We start from the raw sequence: 22,374 nt of genomic DNA, 5'->3' as shown, positions 1-22,374 counted from the left end.
GTAAAATTGACTAGCTCTTTTAAGAAATGGTTAAGTCCTTCATCACTGTATTAGCAAGTTACAAAATGATTTTAAAACTGTGTTAGATACAAACATGTTAAAGTATTTTCAATGCCCAATATCCCCAATTCATTGGTGAATGATCTCACAAGAGAATTGACACTTGTAGGTATTCGGAAGTTTGGATTGCAAGAGTCATACTCTCTCCTTCCAACCATCTTCGTTTGCTAACATACATATTAAAGAAATAACAAATAAATAGCGTCATTTTATTATATCTTTCTTTCAATATAATTATTATAATATTTTTAGAAATACACTAAATGATAACTAATATTTAATAGAAAAAATAAACGAGTGAAAATAATATTTACCCATTAATTTTCAAAATTGAATAAATTGTGTTGGACATCTATTTTCAGTGGACAAATAAAATGGCATTGGGAGTATTATTCTTTTATTGTATTTAATTTCGATAAATGGAAAATGTAATTTCGAGGAAATTAATAAGACATTTTTTCTAATGCTACCAATTGAAGTTGCGAAAGCACATACTTGGAGGTGGATGTCCCTAAATTGAAAATGAATCATATATTTGACTGAGAAATGTATGGTGTACCGACCTAAGTTATAGTGTAATAATGGGATTATTTTATCTTTAATAAGAGTTTTTAAATTTAAATTTTAAGTATAAATAAGATTTTATTGAAAACATCATCCTTCAAAATAAATTTTATAGTGGAAATTAATTAAAATTTTAGTATGAATATTGAACACCAGTGGAAAAAAAGAAATGTATGGTGTAGGAATGATTTTGACAATTAAAATGTGGGTAGATGTTATGGCACGGTATCCGAAGCCGCCTCACTGAACTAGAAAGTTCCAGATTCATGTAGACCCAATGTGTACTTTTGCTTTTGGAGTTTGGACCCACCTCTGTCATTAACCTAAACTGGCTCATGCACTATTTTGTGCTTTGCAAAATTAACATAAAATTGTGTTTTACTAATTTATAGTTGGGTAAGGGACAACTATAAAATGTTTAAAAGTGGAAATATTATTTGGAGTATATCATTTTTTCAATCTCTTTCATTATCACTACTCATTAGATCCCAAGTTGTATCAAAGACCAATTAGGACACTTGGGAAGGAAAAAGCAATTATCAAACACAAACTTGAGTAAGCAAGTTATATTTGGGGTTGGGGTGTGTATATGTGGAAAGAAAATGATGTCTTATGATTAGCTATAATTTAAATAAGAGAAACTGATATGATTTCCTCTGTTTTTTCTTTAATCTTTTTAAATTGTTTTTTTACAAATTATTTATGAAAATAAAACAAAAAATAGGTGATACTTATAATACAAAAGAAAAACCTAACTATGTTCACCTATTTTCCACTTAAAGTAATATACCCAAGTGCGTATCATAATTTTTTTGGGGTACAAAATGTGTGACATTACCATCCTCGTATAAGTGAATTCATTATTTAACTTTACATATGATCTAACACGACACATTCGATTCAAATATTATTTAAATTATTTCAAAAAACAGATTTTATATTTTAGAAAAATAAGAAGTTGTAAATAATTACCTTGAGGGTTTAAATTAGTATAGTGTTAATTACATGAGAAACTTAAAGAGAGAGGATAATCAGGATTTTGTACAAATGCTCTTATAATCATTATACTTAAGAAGTGTAATAATAAAAATAAATACTTATAATATGAATCAGTAATAATAATGTTGGGTACGATGTAGATTTGATGATTGAAAAACTGACAAAGTGATATTAAACATGTCAGCCAAGCTGGTTCACAAATACACTGTCTCATGTAGCTGAAACTTGTAGCAAAATCATCGATGATTAAAGACAAGCATGCAAAAATCAAAGAAGAATCAGATGGGTAGTTAATTCAGATAAATCCAAGGAAATAAACATGTGCTGATTTAAAGAGTTAAAGTTTGCCTACAATACTAAGGAGACAAGAGTTGAATTGAAGAAGGAGTCTCACTTGAAGTAGAACTCTATGCAATGAGAAATTTGATTAAAGGGGGAGTTTGAAATAAAGAATGACTCTTTGGAGAGTTGTGCTTAAATAGAAGATGTATCACATTTTCTTTTGGTTTAGTTCTTATAGATCTTGTCCCCGCAGCCCCTGGTAGGCAATGCTCTTGGTGAGTCACTTCATTTTTCACGATCGATGGTAAATCCTCTTGCTTAGCCTATTTCCTTTTCCCTTTAAGTTCAATTCCATCAGCCTTGGAGTCAGCGCTTTCGCAACCGCCTTTCCATTATTCGCTCTATTTCAATCATTTCTTTTGGTAGATGGAGTACCCGGGCATTCTCTTGTCTTCCCATTTCAAGTAACTTGCGCACTTACAGAGAGAGAAAAGGCTAAATACGAGCAAATTAGGAAAGTTCATAATTGAGAGAATTCTAACTGAAGATTCAAGTGTTGCCAGTACAAAGGAACAGATTAACGAACCTATTTCATAGGATTAAACTTTACAGTTCATGAGTCAGTTTAAATGTATTGTTCTTATTGAGTTGTAATTTCCTATATTAATTATTTAGAAACAATACTGAGTTAAGTTAACTTCGAGATTGGGATAACTCGAATTGGGTTCTACAGTCAAGGGTGATTGTTGAATTATAGGAATTAGAGTTTATAATTTCAGTTATTGAGTTATAGGAATTAGAGTTTATAATCCCAGTTATTGAGGTATAGGAATTCGAGTTTATAATTCCTAGTTGTTGGTTACAAGAGTTTTGTAATCAATCGTTGTTGAGGCTCAGAGTTATTTAGTGAAATTGGGTTTGAAACCTGTAAAGGTATAGGTCGTATTTTTTTACACCTTTTTGAGCCGGGTGTTTTCCACGTAAAAATCATTGTGTTTTTTACTTTCCGTTTTACTGCTTCCTTGGAACACGTTAGACAACCCCTTTCATCCATAGGCAATTCTTACGTTAAAGTCATTGATCAATAGGGCACGTACTCTAACAAATAATAATTATTCTTAGCAGCAATCATTATGAGTAGTTTGGATTAGTTGATTGAAAATAGCGGACAAACATTTAAAGGGTAAAATTACTTTTTGGTGCATAAATTGATTTAAGGTGTGTTTGGTATGATGAAAAATATTTTCTGAAAAATGTTTTCTTATTTTTTCTTGTTTGGTTATAGTTAAATGTTGGGAAAATATTTTCATAACAACTTATTTTTCTCCATTTGAGGAAAAATGACTTTCCTCATGAACCAAGGGAAGTTATTTTTCGGAAAATGACAAATGTGACTTATGCCCCACCCCCACCCCTTTTTCCCACCCCATCAACACTAATATTCACATTTCTAAAAAAATTCACATTACTCGAAAATATTTTTCACTGTGCTTTGCTTCAATTTTTCACTGCTTGAAATAAAAAACAGTGAAACCCGAATTTTTTTCTTTTCCAATGCTCGTTGAATGTATTGTTATTTCCATATGCATAGAGGAAGACTTATCTATGTTACTTTTGCTAATTGCATATTTCATTTTGTCATCGATGTAGCTTGTTTCACAAGGTTGAATAAGCTTATCGTTCCGTTGTATTTCTATTGATTATAGTATCTTGAAATTGTCCTAACAAAATATTAAAAAATGTCTCCTATATTTGCTAATTAGTAGTTGATTAAAGGCAAAATGACCTTCTGGACCCCTGTACTATGTCGATTTTGTAAGTTGGACAGTTCTACTTACATGTTTGTCATCTAGATCCCTGAACCTACTAAAAAACAACATTTTAAACACTTTTTTTATGAGTGTTACCCACGTCAGCTTCCACGTCAGTTTAAATATTATATTAATTCCACATCATTTTTAAAATGCCACTTAAAAATTTATAAAATAAAAAGTTTTAAATAAAAATTTTAAAAAGAAAAAAGGCCGATCTTCTTCCTTTTCTCTCTTCTCCATCTCTCCACCCTCTCTTCTCCATTAATTTTGTTTGGTTTCTCAATAACAATACAAGATCTCACTTGCAGCTTGAGGCAACTGAAAATTGGGAAAAAACAATTGATGATATCATCAATGATTTTGAGAAACAACACCGACGGAAGCTTTTGTACAACATCTCCTTCTACTAATTAAAAGGTGTCGATCTTAGAGTATTAATGGAACTACCAGTTGTTCGATATCCAATTTGGCTACTGATATGCTGGGAATGCATCGCCGATTTGTGTATAATCTTCCCGGTAATGACAAGTGAAGAAAAAATTGCTCAAAAACATTTGCTGGCTTGTATTATTTTTGATATGCTCCTGTTTCTCCGTTTTCATAAACATAGCAAAAGTAATGTAACTTTAGTAGTGTTTACTAGTTGTTCTGTTTAAATTTAAGACGGTGACATCTTGGATTGGAGAGCAAATTAACAAGATATAATTTCATTACTTGTTACCCTTTGTGTCCAAAATTGGGTTGTGAAAAGATTGAAATTTTGATATTTTTTTACACTTTGTTTAAAGTTGTTCTTTGATACCCATATCTTGTTTTTGACAATTTTGAAGTTGGATTGTGAAAAAAATTAAAATTTTGATTTTTCTCTACACTTTGTTTAAGGTTGTTCTTTATTTAAGATCGAAATTTTGGAAGTTGATGGCCATGGCTATTTAAGATTGTTCTTGGTTTAAGATTGGAATTTTGGAAGTTGATGGTCATGACTATTGTTGAGGGATTTAAAATGTTGATAGCCATGGCTATTGTTGAGGGAGGCAACAGTGGGTGGGGGTGGGGGACTGGTCGACGGCGGTGGGGGTGGGGGACTTGTAGACGGCAGTAGGGTGGGGTATGGGAGGTTCTGGACGGCGGAGGAGTTTGGGGGAGGGCCTCTTTATTTTTTTTTTAAAAAAATATTATTTTTAATTTTTAAAAATATATTTATAGTTGGGGGACTTATTTTTAAAATTTTTAAATTATTTTAATATAAAATTGATCCCCACGCGCCTCGTCCTAGTCAGCCCTTTTAATGCCATATAGGCCTGGTCAATGGTCAAAGGGTTTGAAATATTATTTTTTAGTAGGTTCAGGGATCCAGATGACAAATATGTAAGTAGAAGTGTCCAACTTACAAAATCGACATAGTACAGGGGTCCATAAGGTCATTTTGTCTTGATTAAATTTAGTGATTGTAATATTATAATATTCGATATTGATATTATTTGTTATACTAAAATAAGTTCTTATAAATTGTTGAGTTGCTAGAGGCATTAATATACTAGTTAACAGTCAGTAATGTTTTCAAAAAAATATTTTTTTCACTCATCAATCAAACACTAGAAAAAAAAAATTTAAAATATTTTCTACTCACTAACCAAACACCATAAAATATTTTCTACTTGCTAATCAAATATGAGAAAAATAAGTAGAAACCAACTTATTTTCCATCATACCAACACACCCTTAGTGACACACGTGGATGCATATATCTAATTAAGGATCCGTCACTACAAACATGACGCTATCACAAAACCACTTTGCAGACTGATGTATGCACAGACATGGGAGGGTAGCAAAACCACTTTCCAAGGCATTTTGTTTTGGTAGCTGTAATTTTTTTTATTCGATATTTAATAATCATATTCAAATTCAATTAATTTAAATTTATATTAATCTAAGTGGCTACGCCGTGCTATGCACGAATTCAATGTTGATCATTCAAATTTTTACGTTATAAATAATTCGATTATCTAATTAAAACCTTTATTTGTTTGACTGATAAATTTATAGTTAGACATATATTATTATATTTAAATTGATGAAATTTGTATAAATTTTAAGTTGTTAATATGAAACCTATATAATTTCGAGAGAGAATCAATTTTTTTTAAAAAACTATCTACAGTTGTTAATTATTGTGATTTATATTACTTTTCACATAATAATTATCACGTATATAATAAAATATTTTAAGTTAGTTAACGGTTGTAACTTAGAATATCTTTTATGTAATTTTTAAATAATACATGTTACTTTCCTTGTCCAAACCTTTGTGTAATTGATAGTCAATTATATTTGTAAAATAATTTAAGTTTTTAATTATTGAGATTTATAATTTTAATTTTTCTATTCCAATTTAAATGACATTGGTGTAAATTCTAGAGTCAATTAAATATTTTATATCTTTTAAACTTTTCTAAGTTGTTAATTACTGTGATTAATACAATTTTTATATATTTTTTGAAATATATACAAATTAATTATTTTTTATATATTTTAATTTGTTAGCTATTATAATTTATAATAGTTTTTATATAATTTTCAAATAATATATGTTACTCTACTTGTTCAAACTTTTATTGCATTGATAGTAATTATAATTTTTAAATAATTTAAATTTTTAATTGTTGTGATTTATAATATTTTTTTCTGTATTCTAATTTAAGCGACACAATGCTTAGATTGTCATAATAATTAATTAGGGGTGATATAATAAATTCATGATTGAAGTAGAGAAGCAGATATATCTTAAATAATTTATAATAATTAATTAGAAGTTATTTAGAAAAATTTCCATAAAAATACTTGTTAAAAAGATTTAAGTAACCTCATATAAGATGTCAAGTTAATTTAATATTAAATATTATTAATTATGAAATTATTTTTGACAAATTACTTACGAAAGTAAAACAAAAACTAGGTGATACTTATAATACAAAAGAAAAAGCTAACTTTATTCTCCTATTTTCCACTTAAGTGATAAACCCAAGAGCGGAAATCTTACAAAATGAATATGCTCTCAACTCCCCAACCACCAGAATCACTGTCGCCCCACCTTCGGAAACCGCCAGAACCGCCTGACATGATGTCAATCGAATAACAACCCCCAACTATCTCCGATCCAAGCCATGTAATCAGTTTCAAGGATAAGCTTCTTAACAAAGAAAAATCTTTGAACAACAATTACAATTACAGTTTTAAAATGGGCAAACGCCCCATTGGAGTAGGGGAAGATAGTGGTACTGTCGACTTATCGGAAGATGACAAAGCTCAAATCTATCGGCCATGACAATTCTCTGTCATTGTTAAACTCTTCAACAAAAGGTTAACCCACAATTACCTCAAAATGAAACTTCAAGATACGTGGAAGCCAATGGAACCCCTTGTACTCATAGATCTGGGCAACGATTTCTACACTGCTAAATTCAGTAAATAAGAAAACATGGCAAAAGCACTACAAGGCGGTCCCTGGTTCGTAACAGGTTATTTTCTATCAGTTAGGCAGTGGGAACTAAACTTCATCCCACAAAAGGCAACTCAATCTTACACTGCGATTTGGCTCCGACTGCCCCAATTGCCAATAGAATTCTATGACCAATCCATTCTGGAATGGATCGGGTCAAAATTAGGCACCCTTCTCAAAATCAATACTTGCACATCCGCTACCCTTTGAGGCCGATATATTTGAATCGGCATCCAAGTCTCACTGGACACTCGATTAAAAACTCATGCCACCATCGGCACCCATCACCAAAGGGTTATCTACGAAGGGGACGGTATCTTATGCACGGGATACGAAAGGCTAGCCCATATAGTTAGGAATTATATCCACAGCAGAACCACTGAGACGATGAGGTTAGAGCCTCCGAACACATCCACACACCAAAAGACAGTCGAAGCCGAAGACTGGCAAGTGGTGTCATTCCCTAAGAGGAGATCCTCACAGAAATAACCTATTCATAATCACAACCACAAAGATTCACCATGAGGAAAATAAGGTCAGGTAAGTGTTGCCATGGACGACGCATGTATGTCCTTACCTCAATAACATCCCTTCCCCCCCCCACGTCATTGATAACTCTAATATTGATTATAAAAGGAATAGAAAAATATTAATAAAATTGGGGAACAAAAGAGAAAAAGGAAAATGGAAATGGGCCCCAGTAGCCAATATGGCAACAAAACTGTTGCCAGCTACAACCCGTCCTTCAATCGGGGCAGCCCAATACCCATCAGTCCAAAACCCACCATTAAATACGTTGACCAACCCTAAATTAATTTGGGGACTCTTGCCAGATCCCACTCTTCTCTCTCACCAATGAGGCTTCAATGAAAGCCTCCACCTCGCCATCTTCTGCGGCGTTAACGATAGCCAAGACTAGAGCTAATGATCACCCTGGGATGATTGACATGACTTATGTTGTCATGTCAATTAACTCCCCCCAACTCCCTCTTTAACCATCCATCAAAGCCAAAATCACCCCCTTACTAGCCTAAACCAGTCAATTGAAGCCTAGAACCCAAATCGCAAACCCAACAACTTCATCCCCTCCAACTCTAAAAAAACTAATGATATTTGTGTCAGTACCACATCCACCCAACTGACTCCTAACGTCATGGGCGGAACTGACACTCATGGGGAAGACCATAACACACTGCATCATGGTGGGGGACCAACCAGTTGTACTAGTGATCGTGGATATAGCATGGATGGCCCAAATAATCAAAGAGGGGATAGACAAAATAGTCAAGGGACTGGGCCACCAACTCTGGGATCAAACATGGCTACAAGTGCAAATATTGGGGACCTTAAACAGCATGAACTCCAACGAGTTCAACTCCCTAGCGAACCACATGTTCAAGAGTCTACCATGCTAACCCAATATTCTTTACCTATCAGAACTGGAGACACTAACGTTTGTCCCTTGGAGCCCTCCAACTCCCTCAGGCTCAGCCCTGTAGACCACACCAACTCCTTCGACCTCAACCACTCAGTTTCCCCCACAGTCTCAAGTGGACATAGCACCGGTAGACGTCTAAGGAGAAACAAAACCAACCATTCTAGAGGAACTTAAGCTACAAAACCTAGAGATGGAAGAGTTCATAGCAACCTTCACGAAAACCAACGTTGACTACTTCATGCTCAAAAAACCCCTTTGGAAAGAATTTGTAAAGCACTGCAGCACAGCTACTATACTGCTTTGTCCACGGGTGATGAAAACTTTCAAGCTATCTCTGAGGAGTATGTCGGATGGGGTGAATGCAACAATGCTCCTGAGCCCTTGTGTGTCGTAGGAACAGACACAGAGGCAAGACAAGGGCAAAAACCCAATTTTCAACCATCCCCGCTGACACTATATATTTCATCATCTGGAACATGAGGGGTGAAAATAGCGCTAGCTTCAAACATCAATGTGTTGCTCTTATCAAGACCTACAACCCTATCATTTTAGTATTACTTGAGACTAAAATGGTTGATCACAAAAATCTTGCTGAAATTTTCAAGTTTGATGCACATCTGGAGTCTAGTGCAAATGGCAGGGGAGGTGGCATTGTGGTGATGTGGAAAGAGGATCTGGTTAAACTTTAAAACTTCTCTATTTCCCCTCAAGGAGTCCACACCACTATTAAGGTAAATACCCATCCCAACACTTGGCTTTTCTCTACTATTTATGCTAGCGCTGACCCCAGTATCCGAGCCACCCTCTGGGAAGAGTTGTGTCAAATCTCAACCACCTTTAAAGGGGATTGGCTGATAGGTGGTGACTTTAATGAGGTCCTCAGAGCCAATAAGAAATTAGGAGGGGCTCCCATTAATACCCATAGGGTCGACAATCTTTGGGACTGTCTAAACTAATGTAAATAATGAACCTTGGTTATAGAGAATGCAAATATACTTAAACCAATAAAAGGCACCACAACAGAGCTAGCCTCATTCAGGAAAGACTGGATAGGTGCATGGCCAATACCCCTTGGATAAAATACTTTTCAGAGGCAAAAGCCACCCACTTATCCAGAACTAAATCTGACCATTGTCCTCTACTTCTCACTCTAACCCACAACAACCAAGGCTCTAACCCTAAGCCCTTCAGGTTTGAGACTATATGGTGTAACCACCATAGCTTTCAGGACTTAGTCCATGAAAACTTCTCTCCTGACATCAGCCTCTACCAAGCTATCCACTCCTTCTAGAGTAATGCCACCTTCTGGAACAACACTGTCTTTGGCAACCTCTTCAAAAAGCTTAGAACTATTACTGCTAGACTAGATGGATTGTAAAAATCCAATCATTACCACTCTAGAACCTACCTTTATAAATTAGAGAATGACCTTCTCTTTGAGTATGAGGTCCTTCTGAAATGTGAATAAAACTTCTGGAAAACTAAATCCAGAATAAGTTGGCTCACTGATGGTGATGCTAACGCTGTTTTCTTCCATGCAAGTACCCTTTACAGAAGGAGAAAGAACAAGATCACTGAGCTTATTGATGATGTGGGCCAAATGGTTAGAGGGGAAGAATCCCTCTCTAACCACATTATGCACCACTTCACCAAGCTCTTCACCACTACCCACAACCAGAATATCAATACCCACTTCAGTCCCATCTATGATAATAATGTCATTCAAGCTGAAGCCTACCAAATATTGGATGCCCCCCTCAGGGACTCTGAAATCCACTTAGTCATCAAAGGTTCCAAGCCTCTCAAGGCCCCTGGACCTGATGGACTCCACACTCTCTTCTACCAAAAATTCTGGCATGAGGTGGGTCCCAAAGTCATTTCTTTTTGTAGGGATATCTTCTCAAATTTTGAGATCCCTGCTACCCATAATACCACCCTCTTATGCCTCATACACAACTATAGAAATGCCTTTAATCTAAAAAATTATATACCCATTGAACTTTGTAATACTTCCTATAAAATCATCATCAAGATTATTGCTAACAGAATCAAGCCTTTCCTCCAGGACATCATTAGCCCCTCCCAGGCTAGATTTCTTTCTAACAGAGGCAGCTGATCAAGCCATAATTATACAAGAGTATATCACTCACTTTACTAAGATGAAAGGTAAACAAGCTAACATGATCTTAAAGATTGACCTGAAAAAAGCCTTTGATAAGCTTGAATGGTCCTTCATCAAAGATACTCTCAAATTCTTTGGCTTTCCACCCAACCTAAGCAAACTCATCATGTCCTGCATTAGCTCCTCCAATATAGCTATCCTAGTGAATGGTAGAAGAACTCTTTTCTTTAGCCCCACTAGAGGTATAAGGCAAGGGGACCCCATTTCCCCTTACATCTTCATTATGTATATGGAGAGGCTTTCTAGGGGCATAGAATCTGAAGTTAGAGCTAGTCACTGGGACCCTATTAGCATTTCTACCAGAGGTCCAAAGCTCTCTCACCTATTCTTTGCTGAAGACCTAACCCTTCTAGCCAAAACTAACACTAAAAGTTGTCATACTATTACCAATATCCTGGCCACTTTCAGTTATTTATCTAGTCAAACCATCAACCACAGTAAATCCAAGGTCATATTCTCAAAGAACTGCCCCTCCACCCATGTTACCTTATGCTCTCAAATTCTCAACATCCACCCCAGCACAAACTTTAGAAAATACCTTGGTTTCCCCTTCCTCCACAGTAAACCCAAGAACTGTGACTTCCAATTCCTTATTGACTCCATGAATTCAAAACTAGCTGGTTGGAAGACCAAATTCCTAAACATGAATGGCCGAGTTGTTTTAGCTAAAGCCACCATCAATGCCATCCTCACTTACACTATGAAATACATCAAAATTCCCCACAAAATCACTGAATCTTTCAACAAAACCTAAAGATATTTTTTCTAGGGTACTAGTGCTGGTCACAAAAAGCTTCACCTGCTAAACTGGGAAACCATCACCACCCACAAGAAAAATGGAGGCCTTGGACTCTATAGAAGTGAGCTCAGGAACAAAACAATGCATGCTAGCCTTGCCTGAAGATTATTTCACAATCCCACATCCCTTTGGAGTCAAGTACTGCTCCATAAGTATTACACCAATCAAGATATTTCTCACCATAAAAAGTTAACTTCTAGAACCTGGAACTGCATTAAAAGAGGCTGGCAGGACTATTCCTTGGGTATTAGGTGGAGAGTGGGCAGGGGTGACAAAATAAGCTTCTGGGTGACACTTAGATCCCTCATCTAACAAGCCTCAGAAACATCATCTAAGGTCCTGTAGCCTAGCACACCATGGACATACTGTGTAAGATATCTACAATAATAGCAACTGGGACTTCTCCCAAATTCCCTTCCAAATCCCCAACATCACCCTGCAGAGCATCACCAGCATGACCATGAGTACTGCTATCAATGCCTTTGACACTGCCATATGGAATTACACTCCTAATGCCAGATTCACCACACAGAGTATGTACTTCTTGCTCTCCAACCAAAAACCCAAGGTGGACCACCTTGGTACCCACCAACCCATCTTCTGAAAAATTAGGAAAGAAAACTCTCCCAACAAAATCAAAACCTTCTTATGGCTCCTGCCCCACAAAAAACTCCCACCAGTAGTTACCTCAACCACATAGCCATTGATGTTCCCACCCAATGTCATTTTTGTAACTTCAATACAGAAGATCTTCCCCATATCTTCTTCAATTGTAGCAATGTCACAAACTTCTGAGATGGCATCCTAGCAAAAAATAACTACCAATCTCCCACAAGCTGGCAGAATATGAAAGATTGAGAGGACACTTGGGGTGTCCTATGGGGGAAACCCTTCAACAACTGGCTAACCTGGGGCACACTCCTACCCTACTATCTTTGGTTCACCTCGCTGACTAGAAACGACAATCTCTTCAATGGTAACTATAATTACACTAAAGTTGAGGAGGTGATTGCCATGACCACTGAATTTTCCATGGTCTGCAAAACCAATCATCAAGATAGGATCCACTCTAATGTTGCTATTACTCTCAAACGGAGCCCTCCACTCAGTAGGGAGCTTAAGCTCAATACTGATGGGTTTACTATGGCCAATCCATGGCTTGGTGGACTGGGAGGAACCTTCAAAAATACGAATGGGGATTGGGTCCTTGGCTACTACCAGTATATTCCTCACACCACCCCAACTATGGCAGAGATATTTGCTATCAGAGCAGGTCTGTTGATTGCAAAAGAACATAACCTTCGCGCTTTTGAAATAAAAATAGACTCCTCTGCAGCTATCACCATCCTAATCAATAACCACCCTCCTTTATGCTAACATCATTACTCAGTGCAGGTCATTGATGGCGGAGTTGGAAGCAGTGGTACCAACACAGATATTCAGGAAGCAAAACTTAGTGGCGGACTGCTTGGCGAAGGAGGGAACTAAGAAGGAGTATCTACCAAGACCTACTATACTATATTTTATATCTATTTTTGCTGCCAAAGTTGTAAACGATGACTATATTGGCAAGACCTTTAATCATTTTGTTAAACAGTTAAACACTAGCCCACAAGGCTGGGGTATGGCCTTGAAAAACTTTTTGCCTCCCACCTCTGATAGGAGCTCCACCCCCCCCCCCCCCGACCCCATTTAATGATGAATGAAATTATCTCTTCCTTACCCTAAAAAAAAATAAACCCAAGAGCGTATAATAATTTTTTGGGGTACAAAATGTGTAACATTACCATCCTCGTATAAGTGAATTCATTATTTAACTTTATATATGATCTAACACATGACACATTCGATTTGAATATTATTTAAATTGTTTCAAAAAATACTTTTTGTTGTGAATGTATTTACCTTACAGTGAATGTCTATCAAGAATATAGATAAGATCTATCAATAGCTAATAAGATCTATCAAGACCTAGTTGATATCTATCAGGATTTAAAGTATCTGTCTTTTAGTCAGAAACTAGGAGTAAATTTCCCCTATGAATAGAAGGATTTCCTTCATTGTAAATCATCCCTAAAACAATGAGAATTACTATCTATTCTCTCTCTACTTTTCTTCTCTATTCTTTGTTGTTTTATAACACGTTATGAGCACGAGACTCTGCCAAACAAGGTGAGATTATAACTCTAAAGGATTTCAAGGTTAGTAATTCCTTATGTTATTTGTCTTTTGCTACTAATAATATAATTATTGTTGAATTTAAGAAAAAATAATTGGTTTGGAACCATTTATGTTTAAAATTTATTCCTCAAGAACAATATTGTCAAAAGGAATGATAATATGTTAGGTTCAATTCCCATCGATTTATGCCTAAGACGCCTTTATATGGATAAGACGTTGAGTTTGAATCTCAATGCACCATAGTAATGATACTATGATGACTAAGGCAATATAATGAGTATTTGGTGAAACATGTCACATTAAATATACTCCAATTCTTGAATTGAATGTGGTAGCAATAAATCATATGTATGACTCAATTTACTTTTATAGTAGCTATCATAATTTGATACGCTTAAAGCATGATTATATTTCATTCCCGGGGAATGAGAGGCTTATTAATGCAAACGTGCACTTGATTGTGATGGTATCACAACTCATCTCCGAAAGAGGCTGAAAATTGAGAAAAGTTATTTTGAATACTACTTTTGAAGTAGTAAATCTTAAATTTATTCTTGTAATAGTAAATCTGGAATTTACTAAAGAAAAAAGGTACATGTTATGGTAAACTTGGAGTTTACTAGGATAAAAGTTCATAAATTGATATGAACGAATGCGACATCCAAAAGATGTGCGTACTGAGTATGTAACATATATTGAAGAATTAGAAAATTCTTTATTACTTTTAATGTTTCTTGTTCTCATAATAAGTTGGTTGAACCAACTTATATTGGGATTGAATCCCTTAAAATCTGAAAAAGTATAAAAGGTGAATATGGACCCGTTCACCTATCATGAGATCTATTAAGATGCGTGATCACTATGTACATTTATTATCAACCTGCAGTTTGACATTCAAAAAGTTGCTTACTCAATAAAATTGAGTTAAGAACATAATTTTCAGATTGTGGAATCAAGACAATTCATTTGATGATAATGGTTTAGCATTGAATGCGTTCGATAAATAGTTGAACTATTGCTAATGAGAACAAAGCTTCATGTGTTGGTTTGAAATATTTTATACAAAAGTACGTGTATGCACCAAACCAACAAATTATGATTAATTTCCCCTCAAAGTTGGTTCTGAGTTAGGAATCACACATTGTCCATCTAATAGTTTTGATATGCGGTATACGATTAATGAATATACCATGATGCACAAAGATGGATTTCTCAAAGAAGATGGAGGATGTAAGTTAGTTTTCCTAACATAAGGGGAAGATTATAAACAGCTATGAAATATGTTAGGAATTATCATCAGATCCTCATTCAAAAGATAATTCTAGTTAAATGCCGAACACATCTTATATTTAAGCTGCAAGTGCTCCTATTTTATGTCCCTAAAGGACAGAGTCTATGCATGTGTGAAGCATGGTAGACTAATCGATTCCAAAGAAATAGTCCTTGTAAAGAATAAAGAGCAAATAATCATAATAAGAAGGCAATGTGCTCTTGAAGAACCTACGACATAACACTTTATGAAACCTTATGATAGGTTCAGGGACATGAAAATAATAAAGTGTTGAGATCTCAAAATGTTATGTCACATTGTGAACCGATACGAAATGATATATCATTAATATCTTTGATTCAATATTAGCGTAATATTGTGAAAGATTACGAGGATCTGAATTCTACGTTTATTTAAGCATGCTGACGTAGAAGCATTTATCAAGTGATGTGAAAGGATGCATCTTGGTAAGTGTAAAACTTATTTGATTTGCAGTCCACACACTTGAAGATGTCACACATGAAATGTTGAATATTTTCACATGACAAAATTTAAATGAACACTTTCTAAGGATTCAAAATGTTTGAAGCATGTAAAAGTTTTTGGAAAATTTATTTAGAATCCTTATATTGTATAAGCTTATAGCTTGAAAATTATTGAAACTCTTGGAGAGTTTTCAAAAGCAATATATTGTCATATTCTAGTGCAAGTGGTGCACTAGTGTATCTTGCAAATACTACAAGGCCTGACATAGCCTTTTCAGTCAATTTGTTAAGCAAGACATATTTCTTCTCCTACTAGGAGACATCAAAATGGGATAAAATACATGAGTTTATTTTATTCTTAAGATTATAGTCCCGACCTTATTGGTCATGCTGATATTAGGTACTTATTTGACCCATATAAATCTCGATCTCAAACATGCAATGTGTTCACATGTGGGAACACTGTCATGTCTTGGAGATATACAAAGCAGTGTATCTAGCCACTTCATTGAACTATGATGAGATCATAGCTATTCATGAAGCTAGCCGAGAATGTGTATAATTGAGGTCCGTGATATATCTCATTCGAGAAAAATGGGGTTTGAAATGTGACAATGTACTCAAAATTTTATACAAAGATAATGCAGCATGCATAACACATCTTAATGGAGCATTCATAAAAGGATATAGAACGAAGCACACTTCATCAAAGCTTTTCTACATACATTAGCTACAAAAGAATGATGATATTAACGTGCAACAGATTCGTTCAAGTGACAATATGGTTGATTTATTCACCAAAACTTCTCCAATTGCAACTTTCAAGAAGATACTGCGCAAGATTGGGATGCAAAAGTTCAAGGATGTTCTCATTAGGTAGAGCAAATACGTGTTGTACTCTTTTTCCCTTTCAAGGTTTTGTCCCACTGGGTTTTCCTTATGATGTTTTTAATAAGGCAACCTATATGCGTATTGTTAGATATGCGTACTCTTTTTTCTTCACTAGATTTTTTTTCCCACTGAGTTTTTTGTAGTAAGGTTTTAATGAGACACATTATCTATCAATTAGATATTAAAGGGGAGTGTTATGAATGTATTTATGAATGTCTATCAAGAATATAAATAAAATCTAATAAGATCTATCAATATCTAGTTGATATCTATCAGGATTTAAAGTATTTGTCCTTTAATCAGAAACTAGGGAGTAAATTTTTTATATAAATAGAAGGGCTCCCTTTATTGTAAATCATTCCTCAAAAGAAATAAGAATTACTATCTATTCTCTCTCTACTCTTCTTTTCTATTCTTTGTTATTTTATAACACTTTTTATATTTTAGAAAAATAAGAAGTAATTACCTTGAGGGTTTAAATTAGTATACTGTTAATTACATGAGAAACTTAAAAGAGAGAGAGGATGATTCGGATTTTGGACAAATGCTCTTATAATCATTAAATATATATATTATTTACAGAAATGTAGAAATAGAAATAAAAACTAATAATATGAATCAGAAATAATAATTATTCTTAGCAGTCAGCAGCATGAGTAGTTTGGATTAGTTGATTGAAAATAGTGGATAAACATTTAAATGGTAAAATTACGTTTTGGTGCTTAAATTGATTTAATGACACACGTGGATGCATATCACTTAATGATTTTATAATTACTTGTACTATGTATCAAAATTAAACAAGCACAAACATGACGCTAATACAAAACCACTTTGCAAACTTATGTACGCACAAACATGGGGAAGCTAACAAAACCACTTTCCAACGCATTTTGTTTTAGTGGCTCTAATTTTATTTTTTTATTCGATGTTTAACATTCATAGTAAAATTTAATTAATTTAAATTTATATTAAATAGGACATCGAATTTGAGAATATTGCTATCTATCTTTTTTTTAAAGAAAAAAATTCAGGATTGAAATCAAGACCTTTAATAGTCTAATTAAGGAAAGAAGCATCAAAATTTTTAGGGATAGTTTGGTTGGAAAAGAGTTATTTCGAAATAATTAATTTTGAAATTAATTATTCATCATGTATATTGATAATTTATTCCATCACTATAATATAACTAGTGAAATAAATAATCTAGATAATAACTAATAACTCATATCTAACATGAAATAAAATAATCTTTTTTTTTAATTTCAAAATCAGTGATTAGTGTTTGTGATTCGCTGCACTTGCTCTATCCTAGCTGGGGTTCTCGAAATGGAAAGAAGCCCCTCGAATGTCCGATTGAGTTGGCAAATTGGCTTTTTAGTTCAACATAAAAATAAATACAAATATAAAAAGGAAAAAGAAATAAGAGAGAAGAAGATAGATAAGTAGTAATCTAAAGTTACAATATTATAGTCAATTGTATTTGAAAAGTTCAATCTTAGTCTCAATACCATAAATTTCGTGAATAGGAATAAATTACTTTTCGTGTTTGCAATACAATAAAGCTTACCTTTTTGGGTTGGCCTGGTGGCAATTGGTTTGAGCTTTGGGTTGCTCCCTTTCAAGGTCTCAAATTTGATATTCACTGGGTGCAAAGAATTTTTGAGGACTATCGGACTGGGTGAAACCCTGAATTACTCGTGATTCACTTGCGGGAAATTCTTTGCCGAGGGCCTGTGCACCCCCGGAATTAATCGGGGTTCGAAGAGTCTCGGACACCCGATACAAATAAAAATAAATAAATAAAAGAGAAAAAGCTAGAAAAATAGTAATCTAAAGTTACAATATTCTACTTAATTGCATTCTGAAAAGTTCAATTTTATTCGCAATACCATAAATGTCGTAAATCAGGAATAAATTACTTTTCGTGTTTACAATACCATAAAGCTTTTCTTTTTGGGTTGGCCTGGTGATAATTGACTTGAATTTTAGGGTGCTTCCTTTCAAGGTTTCGAGTTCGATACCCATTGGGTACAAACAATTTCTGAGGACTATCAGACTGGGTGAAACCCTGAATTACCCGTGGTGCACTTGCGGCAAATTCCTTACCGAGGGGTTGTGCACCCCCGGAATTAGTCGGGTCTCGAAGAGTCTCGAACATCCGGTGCAAGTCAATAATAATAATAATAATAATAAGAGAGAAGAAGCTAGAAAAATAGTAATCTAAAGTTACAATATTCTAGTTAATTGCATTCTGAAAAGTTCAATTTTAGTCGCAATACCATAAAGTGAATCAGGAATAAATTACTTTTCGTGTTTGCAATACCATAAAGCTTTCCTTTTTGGGTTGGCCTGGTGGTAATTGACTTAAGTTTTGGGGTGCTCCCTTTCAAGGTCTCGAGTTCGATATCCACGGAGTGAAAATAATTTCTGAAGGCTGTCGAACAAGGTGAAATCCTGAATTACCCGTGGTGCACTTGTGGGAAACTCCTTGTCGAAGGCCTGTGCATCCCTGGAATTAGTCGGGGTTCGAAGAGTCTCGAACACCTGGTGCAAGCAAAAAAAAAAGAGAGAGAAGAAGCTAGAAAAGTAGTAATCTAAAGTTACAATATTCTAGTTAATTGCATTCTGAAAAGTTCAATTTTAGTCGCAAAATCATAAATGTCGTGAATCAGGAATAAATTACTTTTCGTGTTTGCAATACCATAAAGCTTTCCTTTTTGCTCCATACATTTAATTCAACTCGAAAAAAAACGTTGAACGTTGTTCCACTTTTTAGTTTTTGGGAAAATTTCATAAAGTAAAACTAATCCATTTTCGTATTTGTAATAGGAGAAACTGGAAAGGGTCGAAAGTACTTACTTTTTTTTTTTTATCATTTTTTTTATTTACTTTGGATTATATTTTGAGGTAATTCGTATTCTTATAGCTAGTCAATCGTTCTAAATTTGCTCCTTATTACAAGAAAACTCCCATATGAAATATTGTGATGTGCAAAATCTATCCGAGCTCTATTAAAATTAAGAGCAAATACTATTTCTCATAAAGTATATTCACACGTAAAATCCACTAAAGTTGATGGAAATAGTAGTACTAGTTTTTTCTTGTTGGCGACAACTTTCAACACATGAAAGTCACTCGAGCTTTGAAGAAGTCGTTAGATTATTGATTACGGAGTGAACTATTCATGTGCTAAAACTAATATAGTAACTTGTATTTTCTTTTAGTTGAGGTAAGAAATAATGACATATTTTTGTATCTCTGTCTTAATGGAATGATCTACGGCCACACATATCTATGTTTATTTTGGTAGCAATTAATTGCTAGGTATAAAATTCAGCACACTGCACACCAAATACACATTTGGGTTATTATTTTAAATCTCACGTAAATAAAACTAGGAGTCCATTTTTGTAACGGTATTTCATGTGTGATGGAAGATGAAAAACTAAACCATGCACAATTAATTACTCCACTCATCTTAATTTATGTGATACGATTGACATTTTATGAGTTAACTAAGTATTTCATGACTTTTGAATATTTTAAATTGTTAATTACTGTAATTTATAATTCTCTTATATAATTGAAACAAAGAGATTACTACATAACTAATTCATATCAGGCTTCATACATAAAATATGAAGCTAACCACATAAAATATGTTATTCCCTCCGTTTCAAAATAAGCGAATTGTGGGGTATTTATTAGTGTTTCAAAATAAGTGAATCATTGAATTTTTTTTCAAATTTACCCTTATGATTTGACAATTAATTTACTTTTGAAAAGGTATTACAAGGTCAATTTTTTTTTTTTTTGGTTAAAAATGAAAAGTTGTGTTAAAATTATGTCTTTAATGTTTTTTTCTTAATCTTTGTGCCAAAATTCAACAATTTATTTATTATGAAATGGAGGGAGTATTTTCTTTTAGTTATAAACATTTCCGTCAATAAGCCATAAAACTCCAAGACATTTTCTACTTGAGTTAGATGCATATAATTAAAGGAGATGACATATTTTATGTAATCAACTTAACTAATACTCCTATTTAATAGATGAATAAAAATACATATAAAATATCTTTCAAAATTTAAATCGAAAGTATCTTATTAAAATATTTTATTATGAATTGAAGTGTTCAGTTAAAAGAATAACTTAATTTGAATTTATAAATTGAATATTTTAATAAATTTAAGGAGCGGGCTATGTGTTTAGTAGCCTTCATATTCCAATTCTTAAGTTCTAACCAATAATCAAATCACATGATCTCAAAGTATAATTGAAAGCAAATTTAGTATATTTCATACCGTAACCGTAACATGTTAAATTTAGAACTATGCAAATGTGAATTCAGAAATTCAATTTAACTTTGGGAAACAAAGTTATTGGGAGGGAACAAAAGAAAACAAGCAGATTTTCTCAACTGTTGACTTTTACCTCAATAACCGTTGGGTTTAAAAAAAAAACGATTTTCCAAAAAGATAAAAAAGTTAGTACGTGTTTGGCCACGATATCAAAATTTTTGAAGTTGAAATTGTAGAAACTCGAAACTAAAATGAGTCATGAAATAAAAAATGATCAAAATAAATCACTTATTTAAAAAGTTACCAAATAAGCTAAACGTAATAATTTATTACGTTTTTCACCTTTTTCTTAACGATCAACTAACAGAGTTGACTTTTTAAAAAACGTAAGAAATTATTACGTTTTACATATTTATTTATAAAACGTAATAATTTCTTACGTTTTGTTAGAAAAATATATATAGCCTAAGAAATTATTATGTTTACACGAAAGTCGAGGTAAAAAAGATAATAATTTGTCACATCACTAAAAAAATTAACTTTTTTTCTGAAAATTTATTCTAAAACGTAAGTAAAACTTAGTATTATTTAACCCCCATTTGATATACTCCTCAGGTGGCCCACGTGCAAAAAGGGCACAACGTAAGTACGTTTTAGAATAAATTTTCAGAAAAATTTATTTTTTTAGTGATGTTACAAATTTTTTTTTTTTTTTTTATAAATAACATAAATATCAATTATTTTGAAAGTAAGTGCACTTTCTTCCACTTTTTAATTACTTCACTCTCTTCCTTTATTAATATACATAATATAATCGACATATACATAACATTCTATGTATACGTTGGGATTTTTGTAATATGTTAAGGAAGTTGGGATTTTTTGTAATATTGAAAACATAAGTTGTGCATTTGTGTAATTTTTAGTTTTTTTTTTTACCTCGACTTTGGTGTAAAACGTAATAATTTCTTACGTTTTTTAAAAAGTCAATTCCGTTAGTTGATCGTTAAGAAAAAAGTAAAAAACATAATAAATTATCTCGTTTAACCTATTTTAGTAACTTTTTAAATAGGTATTCTATTTTGGTCACTTTTTTTATTTTGTAACTCATTTTGATTCCGAGTTGGAATTGTAGTTGGAGTTAAAATAGAAGTTTAAATTTGTGTTTGGTCATTTAAATAAATTGAAGTTTTTATTTTTATTTTTTATGAGAGAAATAAAAGTAATTTTTTTTTACTTTTTCAAATATAATTTCAAATTATATTTGAAATTTTTATAACCAAACACTATAATTTTTATTAAAATAATTTTTTTCAAATTCTCATGTGCAGAACTCTCCTTAAACTGTCATTTTCAATTTCTATGACTTTAGCTTGACAAAGCGTGAAACTTAAGAAACATAATTTTTTTTAAAAGAATTTATGAAATAAAATAACATATCAATATTTATGTGAATATAAATCATATTATTAATTATAAAATTAACATTATACGATTAAATTCTTACTAAAATAAAAATACTTCAGTTTTTTAACTAATAAAAAAAGCGCCTTAACAGAAAAGAAAAAAAGGGTATATACTTCCTCCGTTTTATATTAATTGA

This window comes from Capsicum annuum, chromosome 1 (assembly GCF_002878395.1).
Source record: "Capsicum annuum cultivar UCD-10X-F1 chromosome 1, UCD10Xv1.1, whole genome shotgun sequence".
Classification (NCBI taxonomy): domain Eukaryota; kingdom Viridiplantae; phylum Streptophyta; class Magnoliopsida; order Solanales; family Solanaceae; genus Capsicum; species Capsicum annuum.
This window is presented reverse-complemented; position numbering follows the sequence as displayed.